Below are 14,900 nucleotides of genomic sequence, written 5' to 3'. Positions count from 1 at the left end.
ACCTCTACTCCACTTTCACAAATGATACTTTCCACTTCATAAAGAAAACAGAAGCCCTTAAATGAGAGAAACTCATCATTGGTTCATAAATTTAAGGAGCTGTTATTGTCTTTAATTTGCAGAGTTTGTTTTACTATTCTAGGGCACGCAGAAGATTATCTTGATATTGTTTATCCGTCCACACCCAGTGGGGGAATAGAGTACCTTATAGACTATGAAGTTGGCATTCCCATCATTTACAACTACAATATTAACCTGACAAATACATATTGTTGGATACTTGGTTGTAGACACATGGTTAGGCAAAATGAGGGACAAATGGGTAAGTGGGAGAGGTATCACTAAGCAGAATTGGATTGTTCTTAAATATCTAAATCTTGTCACCTCCAACTTGATAAATAACTTCATGTAATTTTTTTTCATCTTATGTCTTCCTTTTCTTTTCTTTCTTTATCTTGAAAAAATTATCCCCTGTGTTGATAACTCCATTTGAGAGGTGTGTCACTGGAGCATTCAGTTAAAAAGAAACAAAACAAAATAAAACAAACATGCCTGGATATAAAGTGGAAATAGATTATATGTCCTAAATTGAACCATAGCTTCTTGCCCTATTTTTAAAATTCAGGAATTTAAACAATAAATATGGAGTCCATGGGACTAGAAAATTCCAACCCGGGGGCAAGTCAGTTGATACACTTGGGTGTGCTTTCTCTCGCAGTACAGCCTCTATAACACCTGCAGACTTTACTACCATCCAAATGATTTACAGCCATGTAAAACGTCAACTATAAGCAATATGACAAAATACCAAAATTAGATGTCACTCACTGTTTTATGAGCTACAATGTCTAATAAAATAGTTTCTTGGTAAATTCTCTTCCCTTCCCCAGCTGTTTTTGTGGTATAAAAGAGGATATTCTAGGTAACATCAGTAAATACAGAAGAAAGGCAACTCCAAGGCCCTCTTCTTCCACAGAAACAATAAATAAACTGACAAAACGCTCCCAGAATCAACCTTATCAGAACTCTGGAAACTAACCAAAAGTTTACAGCAACCAGACAAACATTTGATCAAGCAGAAGGTGGCTGAAACTCAGTACAAGAGCTTCATGGTGTTTTAGCTTCCCTTGGCCCCAACCTCGCTCCCCAGCTCAAGAATGGTCTTGAAGATGGCAGCCTGAACTCCTGGTATGGGTTTCCAGGGCTGGCTAATGCAGAGCAGATCTGTTCTCAAAGAATTATGATTGTGAGTTTTGGCTCATGCGGTAATTTCCTGAAGGAAACTCAAAGGACTTGCATTTATTCCACCTAATTCAGAATTCTCTATATGAGAGACATGTGGTAGAGAGATGACTACATGGAGACATTTGTCAAAAACCTTTAAAGGCAAATTTATTAGTGGCTGCCATTTGGAGCAAGGGATAATAGTTGAAGGAAATAATAAACACACTGAAAACTTATTTACAAGGCTAGATGCACACGAGGTAGGATGCATACTCAGAAATATTCCAGAAAGCACTAACCTCTCACCTTCACTGAGCTTTTGACTCTGTGCAAGCAGAAAGTGAAAGTTAGAGCAGAGTTGTAAATTGCCCAGCTGAATAGTGAAGATTTACTCTGCAAAGTTTATTTGCAAAAACTGGGAGTTTTTTGGTGGTGGTGGTGGGGGGCGGGGGGTTGGTTCGGGAAGAGATTCCTAGAGGTTTAAGGAAATCTCTGTCAAATCACTAGTTGACCACTAGGGTAACCTAATGAGACATCGGTGTCTGCATATGACCAAAAAAAAAAAAAAAATACAGATTTTACAAAATTACTTCAAACAAACAAATGCAGCCACCATAAGCAGCATTAACAAACCCTGAGAAAGGGGGAGAATTTAGTTTCAAGAATTGCAACATTGTGGACAGAGTCTCAGCCTTGCCGCTGCTGCCCAGAGACTGCTGAGCCTCCCGCCCCGCCGTCTTCTACCACCCACTCTGGACACAGAACATCCAATCATAGATAAAACTGAGCTGGCGCAGAAGGCCAAACTGGCCAAGCAGGCTGAGCGATATGAAGACATGGCAGCATGCATGGAGTCTGTAACTGAGCAAGGAGCTGAATTATCTGATGAGTAGAGGAATCTTCTCTCAGTTGCTTATAAAAATGTTTTAGGAGCCCATAGGTCATCTTGGAGGGTCGTCTCAAGTATTGAGCAAAAGATGGAAGGTGCTGAGAAAAAACAGCAGATGGCTTGAGAATATGGTGAGAAAACCAAGACCAAGCCAAGAGATGTCTGCAATGCTGTACTCTTTTTTGGAAAAGTTTTTGATCCCCAATGCTTACAAGCAGAGAGCTAAGTCTTCTATTTGAAAATGAAAGGAGACCACTACCGTTACCTGGCCGAGGTTGCTGCTGGTGATGACAAGAAAGGTATTGTAGATCAGTCACAACAAGCATACCGAGAAGCTTTTGAAATCAGCCAAAAGGAAATGTAACCAACACATCTTATCAGATTGGGTCTGGCCCTTAACTTCTCTGTGTTCTATGATGAAATTTTGACCTCTCTGGACAAGGTTGCTTTCTTGCAAAGACAGCACGCTAATAACGCAATTACTGAGAGACAACTTGGCATTGTGGACATTGCACACCCAAGGAGACAAAGCTGAAACAGAAGAAGGAGGAGAAAATTAACCAGTCTTCTAGCTTTTGTCTGCCTCATTCTAAAATTTACATAGTAGACCATTTGTCATCCGTGCTGTCCCACAAATAGTTTTCTGTTGATGATTTATGACAGGTTTATGTTGCTTCTTTTTGGATTTCTATATTTCCATTGTGGTTTTTATGTTGAATATTAGGGGAGTAGAGCAAGTTAACATTTAGCGAGTTTTCTGTTTTCATCTTGAGGTGGCCAATATGGGGATGTGGAATTTTTGTAGTAGTTACAAATGTTTGGCATAGTACTATTGGTACATTGTGGCTTTACAAGTGCCAGTGTTAAAGCTGCTTCCATGTCACAGCAAAGAAAACTGTCTACTTATTGGCTTGTCCTGGTGGGGAATAAAAGGAATAATTTGTTCCAGATACAGGTGTAGTTTTTGTGGGTACTTTAAGGTTTGGAGCTCTTATGAGGCTATAGTAGAAATGGGTATCCTGTAGATACTACAGATTGAACCATGAGTATCTGTGGAATTCTCACTCTCAATGTGCACACCTTTTTGATTACAGTTGCAGAAGTGTTCCTTTAGTTGTCACCCAATTTACTCTGGATAAGGGAATGGTTCACATTCCCTCTTTTGTAACATTACCTGCTGTTTGTTTTCATTATTTTTGTTACACTCCTTTTATTTGTATTTAAATGTTTTAGGCAACCTAAGAACAAATGTACAAGTAAAGATGAAGTAAAAATGAATTGCTTGATATCCAGTACTTTATGTATATCAAGCACAGCAGTAAAATAAAAATTCCATGGATTTAACTTTTTTTAAAGGGTTTTATGGTTTTTTGTGTGGGTGTGTGGTTTTTTTTTGTTTTTTTTTTTGGTTTGGGTGTTTGTTTGTTTTTGATACTTGCCTAACATGCATGTGCTATAAAAATAGTTAACAGAGAAATAACTTGAGATGATGGCGAACTTTGTTTAATGTTTTATGAAATTTTCATGAACAATCCAAGCATAATTTTAAAGAACAGATGTATTAAGTTCATATAAGTGGAATAAAAATTTTATGAATGGACTTTCCAAAAAAAAGATTGCCACATTATAATACTCAAAATGTCCAGCTTCTAAAAAAAACTATAAGGTATTTAAAGAAATAAGAATGTATGTTCTATACATTGGAAAAATAAAAGTGCATACAAACTGTCTCTGAGGAAGCCTAGACATTGTACTTAGTAGAAAAGACTTTACATCAGCTACTTTCAATTTGCTCAAATGCCAAAGAAAACCACGCATGAAGAATTAAGAGAGAGCTGAAAATGATGTGTCACTAAATAAAGAATATCAGTAAAAAGAAGTTATAAGAAGTAACCAGGTAAAAATTCTGGAGTTGAAAATTAAAATAACTGAAATTAAAAAAAAAAACCCACCTCATTAGGGGGATTAATAATGGATTTGAGCAAGTCAGAAGAAAGAGTCCTCAAACTTAAACATAGGTCAATTGAGGTTAGTCAATATGAGGAGAAGAAAGTAAAAAGAATGAAGAAAATGAAAAAAAAACCTAAGATACCAGTGGGACACTATCAAGGATACTAACATGGGCATAATATCACTCCTATAGAAGAGAAAGGGTTAGAAATAATATCTGAAGAAATGATAGGTGAAAACTTCCAAAGTTTAATGAAAGACTAAAATCTATACATCCAAGAAATGCAATGAACTCCAAATTAAAAAAAAACTCAAAAGAGATCCACATGAAAACATTTGCTAATCAAACTGCTCAGTGCCAAAGACAAAGAGAGAGAATGCTGAAAATTGTAAGAGAGAAGTGACTTGCTATGTGCAAGTTATCCCTAATCAGATTAATAACTGATTTCTCATCTGAAATCATGGAAGCCAGAGGTAATCAGCTGACACATTCAAAGTGTTAAAAGAAAACAAACAAAAAAGGACTGTTAAGCAAAAATTCTATATCTGGCAAAACTACCCACCAAAAATGAAGGAGAAATTAAGACATTCCCTGAAGAATAAAAAGTTTATTTCCAGTAGACCTGCTCTGCAATAAATGCTAAAGGAAGTCCTTCAGGTTGAAATGATAGGGCACTAGAGAGTAATTCAAATCGCCTGAAGAAATAAAGAACAACAATAAAAATATATAAAAGTCAGTATTAATGTGTTTCTGGTTAGTAACTTAAACATTTTTTCCTATATTATTTTTTAAAAGCTACTACATAAAACAATAATTATAAATCTATGTTGCTACAAACACAGGTACAAAGATGTAATTTGTAACAATAATAACATAAAAGGTGGTTGGTGGAGACATATACGAGCAAATGTATTACATATTATTGGAACTAAGTTGGTATTAATTCAAACTAGATTGTTGTAAACAAAGATGTTAATTGCAATCCCTAAAGCAACAATCAAGAAACTAACTAAAAACATATATGGTAAAAGAAATGAGAAAGAAATCAAAATAGTCTACTAAAAATGTTTGTCTAACACAAAACTAGGAAGTAATGGAGGAATTTGTGGAAATAAAAGATGTAAGCCATATAGAAAACATAGCAAACTGGCAGAAGTCCTTTCTTATCAGTAATTTTATCATATGTAAATAGATTAAACTCTCCAATGCAAAGGTGGAGATTGCAGATGGATTAAAAAAAATGGATCCAACTATATGTTGACTGCAAGAGAACCACTTTGGAATCAAAAACACAAATAGAAAGCAAAAGGATGAAAATAGTTAATTTCATGTGAATGGTAATCAGAAGAGAGCTGGTAAGACTATCAGGTAAAATAGACCTTAAAACACAGATTGTTACAAGAACAACAAAAAGGTGTCAATACATTAGAAGATATAACAACTATAAGTGTATATGCACCTAATAACAGAGTTTCCAACTTTATGAAGTACAAACTGACAGAGTTCAAGGGTAAAGTAATTCAACAATAATAGTTGGTGACTTCAACACTCAACAACTTTCAATAACAGACTGAATAGATAGACAGGAGATGAAGAAGGAAATAGAAGACTAGAAAAACAAACTCACTAGTACTAACAAGATATATAGAAAACACTCCACTTGATAATAGCAGAGTAAATATTCTTTTTGATTGTACATGGGATATTCTCCAGGAGAGACCATATCTTAGGCCACAAAACAATTATAAATAAATTTTAAAAGATTGAAATCATACAAAGTATCTTCTCTAACCACAATGGAGTGAAGTTAGAAATTAGTAACAGAAGGAAATTTGGAAAACCCATAATCTGGAAATCAAATAACACACTCTTAAACAAGAGATGGGTTAAAGAATAAAATCACAAAAGAAATTAGAACACTTTGAGATAAATGAAGACAAAAATAAAGTATACCAAAATATATCAGAGCTCAGAGAGAAATTTGTAGCTATAAATGCCTTCATCAAAGGAGGAAAGATCTCAACTCAATAAGTTAACTTTCCACCTTAAGAAACTAGAAAAAGATCAAACTAAATCTAAAGCAAATAGAAGAAGTGAGTTAATAAAGATTTGAGCAGAGATAAATAAAATAGGACTATACAAACAATACAGAGTCAATGAAACGACAAGTTGGTTCTGTGGAAAGATTGACAAGCCTTTATATAAACTGACAGAGGAAGAGAAAAAAAAGAGAGAGAGGCCTCAAATTACTAAAATCAGGAACAACAGGAGACATTATTACTGACCATAGAGAAACACAAAGCATCATAAGACAATACTGTGAACAATCACATGTCACTGAATTAGATAATTGAGCAAAATGGACAAATTCCTAGAAACATGCGAACTACCAAAATTAACTCAAGAAGAAATAGAAAATATGAATAGACCTATATAACAAGAGATTGCATCAGTAATTAAAAACCTTCCAACAAAGCCTGCAACCAGATGGTTTCATTGCTGAATTCTATCAAATGTGTAAAAAAGAATTAACACCACTCCTTCCCAAACTTGTCTAAGAAACTGAGGAGGAAGGGATATTTTTTAACTCATTCTGATGCCAACGTTACCCTGATACTGATGCCAGACAAAGATACCACAAGAAAACAAAATTGCAGACCAATATTCCTTGTTAATATAGATGCAAAAATTCTCAACCAAGTAGTAGCAAACTGAATCCAGCAACATATTCAAAATATTATATACCATTACTAAGTATGATTTATCCCAGGAATGCAGGGTGTGTTCAATATAGAAAAATGAATCAATGTAATGAATAAAGAATTAAAAAGCCCACGATCATCTCAATCTAGGCAGAAAAAAAAGACAAGATCCAGCACCCTTTGATGATAAGCATACACAACAAATTAACATTACAAGGGGAGTCTCTCAACCTGATAAAAAACATCTATGAAAAATCTACAGAAAATATACTTAATGGTGAAAGACAAATCATTCCCCCTAAGATTAAGAACAAGGCAAGCATGCTCTCTCTAATCACCTTTACTGAATGTTGCACTGGATGCTTTAGCTAAGGATATTAGGCAAGGAAAGAAATAAAAGGCATCCAAATTGGAAAGGACAAAGTCAAATTATCTCTATTGGCGGGGCACCTGGGTGGCTCAGGGGGTTAAAGCCTCTGCCTTTGGCTCGGGTCATGATCTCAGGGTCCTGGGATCGAGCCCCGCATGGGGCTCTCTGCTCGGCAGGGAGCCTGATTTCCCCTCTCTCTCCGCCTGCCTCTCTGCTTACTTGTGATCTCTGTTTGTCAAATAAATAAAAAAAAAATCTTAAAAAAAAAAATTATCTCTATTGGCAAATGGCATAATCTAATAGAAAGAAAATCCCAAGAATCTATAAAACAAAATAAAACAAAAAACTATTATAACTAATAATATACAAAATCAGTAGTATTTGTAAGAGCAGTTACAGAAATCAGCAGTATTTCTATATACTAGCAATGAATAATCTGAAAATGAAATTAAAAAAACATTCAATTAAAAAAAACATTCAATTTACAATAGTATCAAAATGAATAAAATACTTAGGATTAAGTTAAAGTTAAGAAGGGGAAGACTTGTACACTGAAAACTAAAAACAAAACAAAACAAAACAGAAAAAAACACTGTTGAAAGACATTAAAGACCAAATAAATGGAAAGACATGCCATGTTTGTAGGTTGGAAGATTTAATATTTTTAGGATGGCAGAACTACCCAATGTAGGATGTACAGCTTTAATGCAATCTCTACCAAAATCCCAGTGTTCTTTTTACAAAAATGGGAAACACTGGCCCTAAAATTCATATGGCATTGCAAGTGACCCTGAATAGCTAAAACAATTTTTAAGAAAACACCATTGGAAAACATACACTTCTTCACTTCAAAACTTACTATAAACTACAGTAATCAAAACAATGTGGTACTGCCATGTGTATATCAATGGAATAAAATAAAAAATCCAGAAATAAGCCTATATATCCATGGTTAATTGATTTTTGACAAGGGCGCCAAGACTATGCTGTGGGGGAAAGAGCAGACTCTTCAATGTTGTTCTGGTACAATTTGATATACACACACAAAAGAATAAAGCTAGACTCTTGCTTAGTTCACATCAAATACAGAAATTATCTCAAAATAGAGCAAATATCTAAATATAAGAGCTCAATGTATAAACCCTTAGGAGACAGCAGAGATATTAATGTTCATGGTCTTGGATTTGGCAATAGTTTCCTATTATGATAACCAAAGCAAAATCAACAACAACAACAAATAAATAAATTGGACTTCATGAAAATGAAAAATTCTTACTCATCAAAGAACACAGAAAGTTAAAAGACAACCCACAGAATGGAATAAAATATTTATATATCATTAATCTGATAAGTGACTAGAATCCAGACTATATAAATAACTTGTGAAACCAACAACAGTATCACCCCATCTCCCCCAACCACAACTAAACAATGGGCAAAGGACCTGGACAGATAATTCTTCAAAAAAGATACACAAATGGATAATAACCACGTAAGAAGATGCTCATCATCATCAGTCATACATTGGGGATGGGATGTAAAATGGCATAGCCACTGGTGAAGACAGCTTGGAAATTCCCCCAAATGTTAAACATATAGCATGTGATCCCCCTGTTCTACTCTCAGGTATGTGTCAAAGAGAATCGAAAACAGTGTTCAAGCAAACATTTGCCCATAAATTTCGCAGTAGCCAGAAGATGGAAACAACCCAAATGTCTATCAACTGAAGAGTGGATGAACAAATGTGTTATATCCCTACAATGAAAAACTATTCAGCCATAAGAAGAGGGGAATGACTGATACATGCTACAACATGGGTGATCTTGAGAATATTCTTCAAAAGGAAAGAAGACAGACACAAAGAGCCACATATCATATGATTCCATTTATGGGAAATGACTGCTGAGTGGATACAGAGTACCTTTTTGGGGTGATGGAAATATTCTGGAATTAGGTAGTGGTGATGGTTGATGGTTGCACATTGTGAATGTACCAGAACCCACAGAATTTTACCTTTTTAAAATGATTAAAATAGTAAATTTTATGTCATGTGAATTTTACCTCAATTAAAAAAAATCAGGGAAACATTAAAAAAAGGAATGCTTCAAATGAACACAAATAAAATAATGGTTTAAAATGGCCTCAAATCATCTCGACTCTCTCTTCTGGAGTTATAGTCATCTCCTTAGTAATGCGGTCTTTGCAGTAGAGGCATGTATCATGCTGCTATAATTAACACAATTTCCTTGTGAAATTACATTTGCAAAACTATAGATGTGTTTTCAGTTGTCTTTTATTCTTTCCAGATAGCGTGCCATCATCATGAATTATGCCAGGGACTGTGATAATTTAATCAATATTATAATTAAACAGTCCCCAGTATAAGTATATATTTATATACTATGGCGTTGACAACTGGCTTTTAAAAGAGTCTAGAGTTTAATAGTTCTGCGCATCATTTACAGTTCTCTTGCACCACTGACATGATTGATTAGCACCACAATAAGAAATTATGTCTTCTGCAGAATCCATCCTGTATTGGGAGAATTGATTATATTTCCCTGGGGAGGTCAGCTCTCATAATGCAAATGTTAATTAATTTTTTGTATTAAAAGCTAAATACAAAGCTCGAATCACTTTTATTAAGAACTTCTTTTAATTAATTCACTGCCCTTTGAACCTAAACAGTTTATCTTTTGGCACATGCATCCTATTAAAGAACAAAAACAATTGATTGTGCAATCATCCACATGGAGTCTCCCAACTAGGTTACAGACATGCTGGGGTGGCCTCTCAGGAGCTGTTAAATTTAATCGTAGACTGTTAGCAGGTTTCCTTCCATCCATTTTTCATTCTTTTTTCCCCTCCTTCTCTTTGAAAACAATACTTGGAAGAATAAGTCAGGAAGTTAAAATAAACAGCTTCATTTTATCCTTTAATGTGAGAGTATAGAATGGAATGGGATTACATATGCTGTGTATTTCAAATATATTGTGCTAGGAAACATTATGTGAAAGATCATTTTGGTTATGTAGATGGTAGAACAGTCTGTAATTAAACTAGAGAGCTGCTAGGATATATTTCATAGGCTTTTCTGGGTAATGAAAGTTCATGACTCTGATAGAGACCACCTCAAATGTATTTTACTAGAAACTTCACTGGAAATTTAAATTCAAATGTAGCAATGATGGTTTGCAGTTGACTGGTCTCTGTAATGGCCAGGTCTGTCTGCAAGGCGTGCAGAGTTTTGAAACTCTGTTATAATCTAGCGTTTCTGTATTAAAACTTTTTTTTAATTAATTTGATGAAACATACTTTGGTTAACATCCTATTTAAATTCAGATTTCTGGAACCAAAGGTATCTTATTCAGTTCTTCCCAGCATGGGATCATTGCCATGGTTTATTTTCTTAATGTTTTTTCTGCCTTCTTTTGAAAACTTTTGTAAGCCTGCAATTAGTTTGAAAAATCTCATTAGGTATCAAATGAGAAAATCGTTAAATGTGCTCACTGCAGAAAGCATGCTGCACTTGGAAATCTACATTACTTGGTGTGTTTCACTTCAGAGTCCAGTGCTAACCGGGCTATTAGAGGAGGCCACATCAAGGGACCATCTCTCATTTCTGAATATATGTGGTTCATCTGTGTATGCCGATGGTGATAAATATTTTGGATCTCCAATTTTGACCTAATTATTCCAAAGCAATTTTCTTTGTATTAATTATTGATGGCTCATGGAACTTCCTCTCTGATACCTCTGTGCAGGGTCTAGCTGAAGAAAAATGACAGTTTAGGTGGACTGCCTTGAGTCTTATTCTTTCTATCCCCATCCTCCTCTCTATTGGTAAAAATAAGTATATATTCTCCTGATTTCTTATCTTGGGGCCTAAACTTTCTATTGTCTCATTCCTATAGTTCTTCAATATAATATCCTGTTGAAACACATTTCATCTGAAAAGTATCTGGTTAGAGGCTATCAGGAGATCTGAACTCCCTACACCATCTTCCAATGCCCCCCAAAGGGGACAAATCATAGCTTTCCAAAGTTGATAGTGCATGAAATCTAACTCTTAGATGATGAAATGGTAATTGGGATGTGCTTTGCTGTAGTATAAAACTGTATATTTTCAACAACCAGGGTGACAATAATAGCAATTCTTTTTGAGAAGGAGGGAAAGAGGAGGGGAGGGGCAGAGAGACTCTGAAGCAGACTCTACGCCCATTGTGGAATCTGACACGGGGCTTGATCTTACAACCCTGAGATCATGACCTGAGAAAATTAAGAGTTGGATCCTTAACCAAATGAGCCACCCAGGTGCCCCAATAATAGTAATGTTTAATGATAAATCATGAAATTATAAATATTCAGTTTCTTATCTATTCTCATTCTCTATGGAAATAAGATTACTTTCTGGATCAGTCCTGATGTTGGAGGAACTGGGAAATAAGCAAATAAAAGCCAGAGATCTCAGATAAATGTATCTACAAATAAGCTGGAGCAGGGAGGAGAGGGGTAAGATACAAGAAAACCTCAAAAACTGGGTTAGTGAGAATGTTGGGGGGATGACTTGGAGGTGGGTGGGAGCTGCTGTAGCATTGAGTGAAATGGGGAGTGAGAGAGAATAAGTGTTTTTAAGTTTTGTTTTACATTAACGATGTGCTTTTCCTTTGATGATTTAAAATATCCAGAAAGAAAAAAAAATCCAGAAAGATAGTAGAGTAGGTTAAATGCTTTTAAGTTATTTTGGGTGCTGAATTGATGCACCTTTGAATGGCACTCAAAGGAGAGCTTGGAGCAGATTCTATAGGTTACATAAGTATGACTGTGAACGCCCTCTTGTGGGCATCTTGACTACTGCCTGCCTGAGCAAGTTGTTCTTTCCCTTTCTTTTCCTCCCTCCCTCCCTCCCTCCCTCCCTTCCTTCCTTCCTTTCTTTAGATTTTTAATTTTTAAGTAATATTTACACCCAACGTGGGGCTTGAACTTACAACCCCAAGATCAAGAGTCACATGCTGTATCTACTGAGCCAGCCAGGAGACCGCTGGGCAACTTTTAGTCTATGCTTCAGCCTTACACACACTTTGACATGTCCAGTGAATTTCAAAGCCTTACTTCTGATCAAAACCATCTCTCTTTTGACCACGTTTCTTGAGAATCTTGCTTTTTGTTGCCTATCTGTTGGGTTCCTCTGAACTAATGGTTCTAGTTAGGGTGACAAATTTTCCACCTGATATGAATTTCTAGAAAATATGTCTTAACTCAGGAAATTTTTCCAATTTTGGACATCTCAGGTACCACGAATAACCAGTGACACTTTTCTTTTTCCTGACCACCAAAATAGTAGGAATAGGAAGCTAATACTTTGTACACTTCCCACTTGTTTCCCCATTCTTTCTTCAAAAAGATTTGATATTGTATTCCATATAAGAGAGGCTACTAATTAAAGAGAAGTCCGACTATGAATCAAATATGTAGCCAAATATTTGTTAAACATGACATTTTGCTAAGTGCTGGCGTTATGGTGGAATGATAAATGACAGGGTTCTTACCCTCAAGGATTACATTACCCTCATAATCAAATGAGAATAACAAACAATAATCAAGGAACCAAACCGTGGAAGGAGCTGAGATGTCCTTCAACAGATGAATGAATAAAGAAGATGTGGTTCATAGATACAAAGGAATATTACTCAGCCATCAGAAAGGATGGAACACCTACCATTTGCATTGACATGGATGGCTGGAGGCTATTATGCTGAGTATAATAAGTCAATCAGAGAAAGATGATTATCATATGGTTTCACTCATGTGTGGAATAAAAAAAATAGCTCAGAGGATCATAGGGGAAGGGAGGGTATACTGAATGGTAAGAAATCAGAGAGGGAGACAAACCATGAGAGACTCTTGACTCTGAAACAAACTGAGGGTTGTAGAAAGGGAATTGAGTGAGGGGATGGGGTAACTGGGTGATGGCTGTGATGTGATGAGCACTGGGTGTTAGATGCAATTAATGAGTCATTGAACACGACATCAAAAACTAATGTACTATATGTTGGCTATTGAGATTTTTTTTAAAAAAGAACCGGATGTATAAATGTATATTCATGAACTATGTTGAGTGCTATGGAAGAAAAAGATATTATGCTATGAGATCATGTGACAGGGGACCCATCCTAGTGTGGGATCAAGGAAACCTTCTCTGAAGAAGTAACAATAAGAAAAGATCATATTTGTAGTTAATAACTAGGCAGGGGCACCTGGGTGGCACAGTGGGTTAGGCCTCTGCCTTTGGCTCGTGTCATGATCTCAGGGTCCTGGGATCAGGTCCCGCATCAGGCTCAGTGGGGAGCCTGCTTCCCTGACCCCCACCTCTCTCTGCCTGGTTCTCTGCCTACTTGTGATCTCTCTCTCTCTCTCTCTCTCTCTGTCAAATAAATAAATAAAATCTTTAAAAAAAATAACTAGGCAAAGGGTATGAAGGAAGAGTGGTCAGGTCAGCCATAGGGAACAGGATATGTAAATGTCCTGAGGCAGATCAAGATGTGAAATATTTGTTCAAGAAACAAAGGGAGGTCAGTCTAGCTGAAGGACTGGAAACAGGTCAGAGAGAATATGGTATGAGCTTGAAGAGACAGATGGAAAAATCATGCTGGATTTTGTGGGCTACATTAAAGATTTTTTGTCATAAGAGCAGTAGAGGGGCACCTGGGTGGCTCAGTGGGTTAAGCCTCTGCCTTTGGCTCAGGTCATTATCTCAGGGTCCTGGGATCGAGCCCCACATCAGGCTCAGCAGGGAGCCTGCTTCCCCAACCCCCACCTCTCTCTGCCTGCCTCTCTGCCTACTTGTGATCTCTCTCTCTCTCTGTCAAATAAATAAACAAAATCTTAAAAAAAAAAAAGCAGTGGAAACCCATGTGTTTGAAGCAGAAAAGTAGCATAATCAGATTTGCTTTAAGAACATTATGTGAAAAAAGAGGAATGTTGGAAGATGAGTTGAAAACTGTTGCCATGGTGCAGATGAGTTTTGATAGCAGTTAGGTCATGGTTAGGAATGTAGGTGACAGGATTCAGGGAAAGTCTTGAAGGACGCATACAAGATAAAAAGATGTAAGACTGAACAAGGAATTGAATATGGATATAAGGAGAAGAAGGAATCAAGGATACCTTCCAGTTTCTAACTCCTGCACTGAACAGAGAGTGGGGCCCTTCATGAAGGTTGGAGAAAATGTGAAAGATTAGATTGGGGAGGATGCAAATTCATGATGAGGCAGTTTCATAAACCCGCTCCATTTAGTGGTGCAGCAGTTTGGGTTGACGTTGAGTTACCCCAGTGGGGTAACATGACAAGAGGGCATGTCATCTCTAAAGTGAACCTAATAATACTTGTCTTACAGGGTAGTTCTGTGTTTTACAGGAGGTAGTATATACAAAGCACAGTTCCTGTCACTTAAGAGTCCTCCAGTAAAGGTGAGGAGATAGCTTGAATACGATATTATGTGTACATGTGCATAGGAAAGCTTGCGTGCCTGTATGTAAATAATTGAATTAATGCTCCCCATTCAACATAAGGCTACTATTATATAGAGGACAGTTCTTGTGTTTCTTATTAACCTCTGAACTCTCCAGTAATTTAATTCCAAATACAAGATAGACAAGATAATATATAGTCAACTTGTGTTATGCTATTTTATCCCTGCATTCATTTGAGCCTATGAGTTCACAAAGTCAGTTAAAAAATGGCACCCTGTTCTAAATAATTACAGC

General features: G+C 36.3%; 1 pseudogene; it reads left to right on the top strand.

Moving 5' to 3' along the window:
* The first annotated feature begins 307 nt into the window (after positions 1-307).
* Positions 308-2,673, top strand: LOC123950390 (annotated as a pseudogene).
* Positions 2,674-14,900: the final 12,227 nt, after the last annotated feature.

Source organism: Meles meles, chromosome 9 (assembly GCF_922984935.1).
Source record: "Meles meles chromosome 9, mMelMel3.1 paternal haplotype, whole genome shotgun sequence".
Lineage (NCBI taxonomy): Eukaryota > Metazoa > Chordata > Mammalia > Carnivora > Mustelidae > Meles > Meles meles.
Note: the sequence above shows the minus strand (reverse complement) of the source record. Positions and strands in the feature narration are given on the sequence as shown.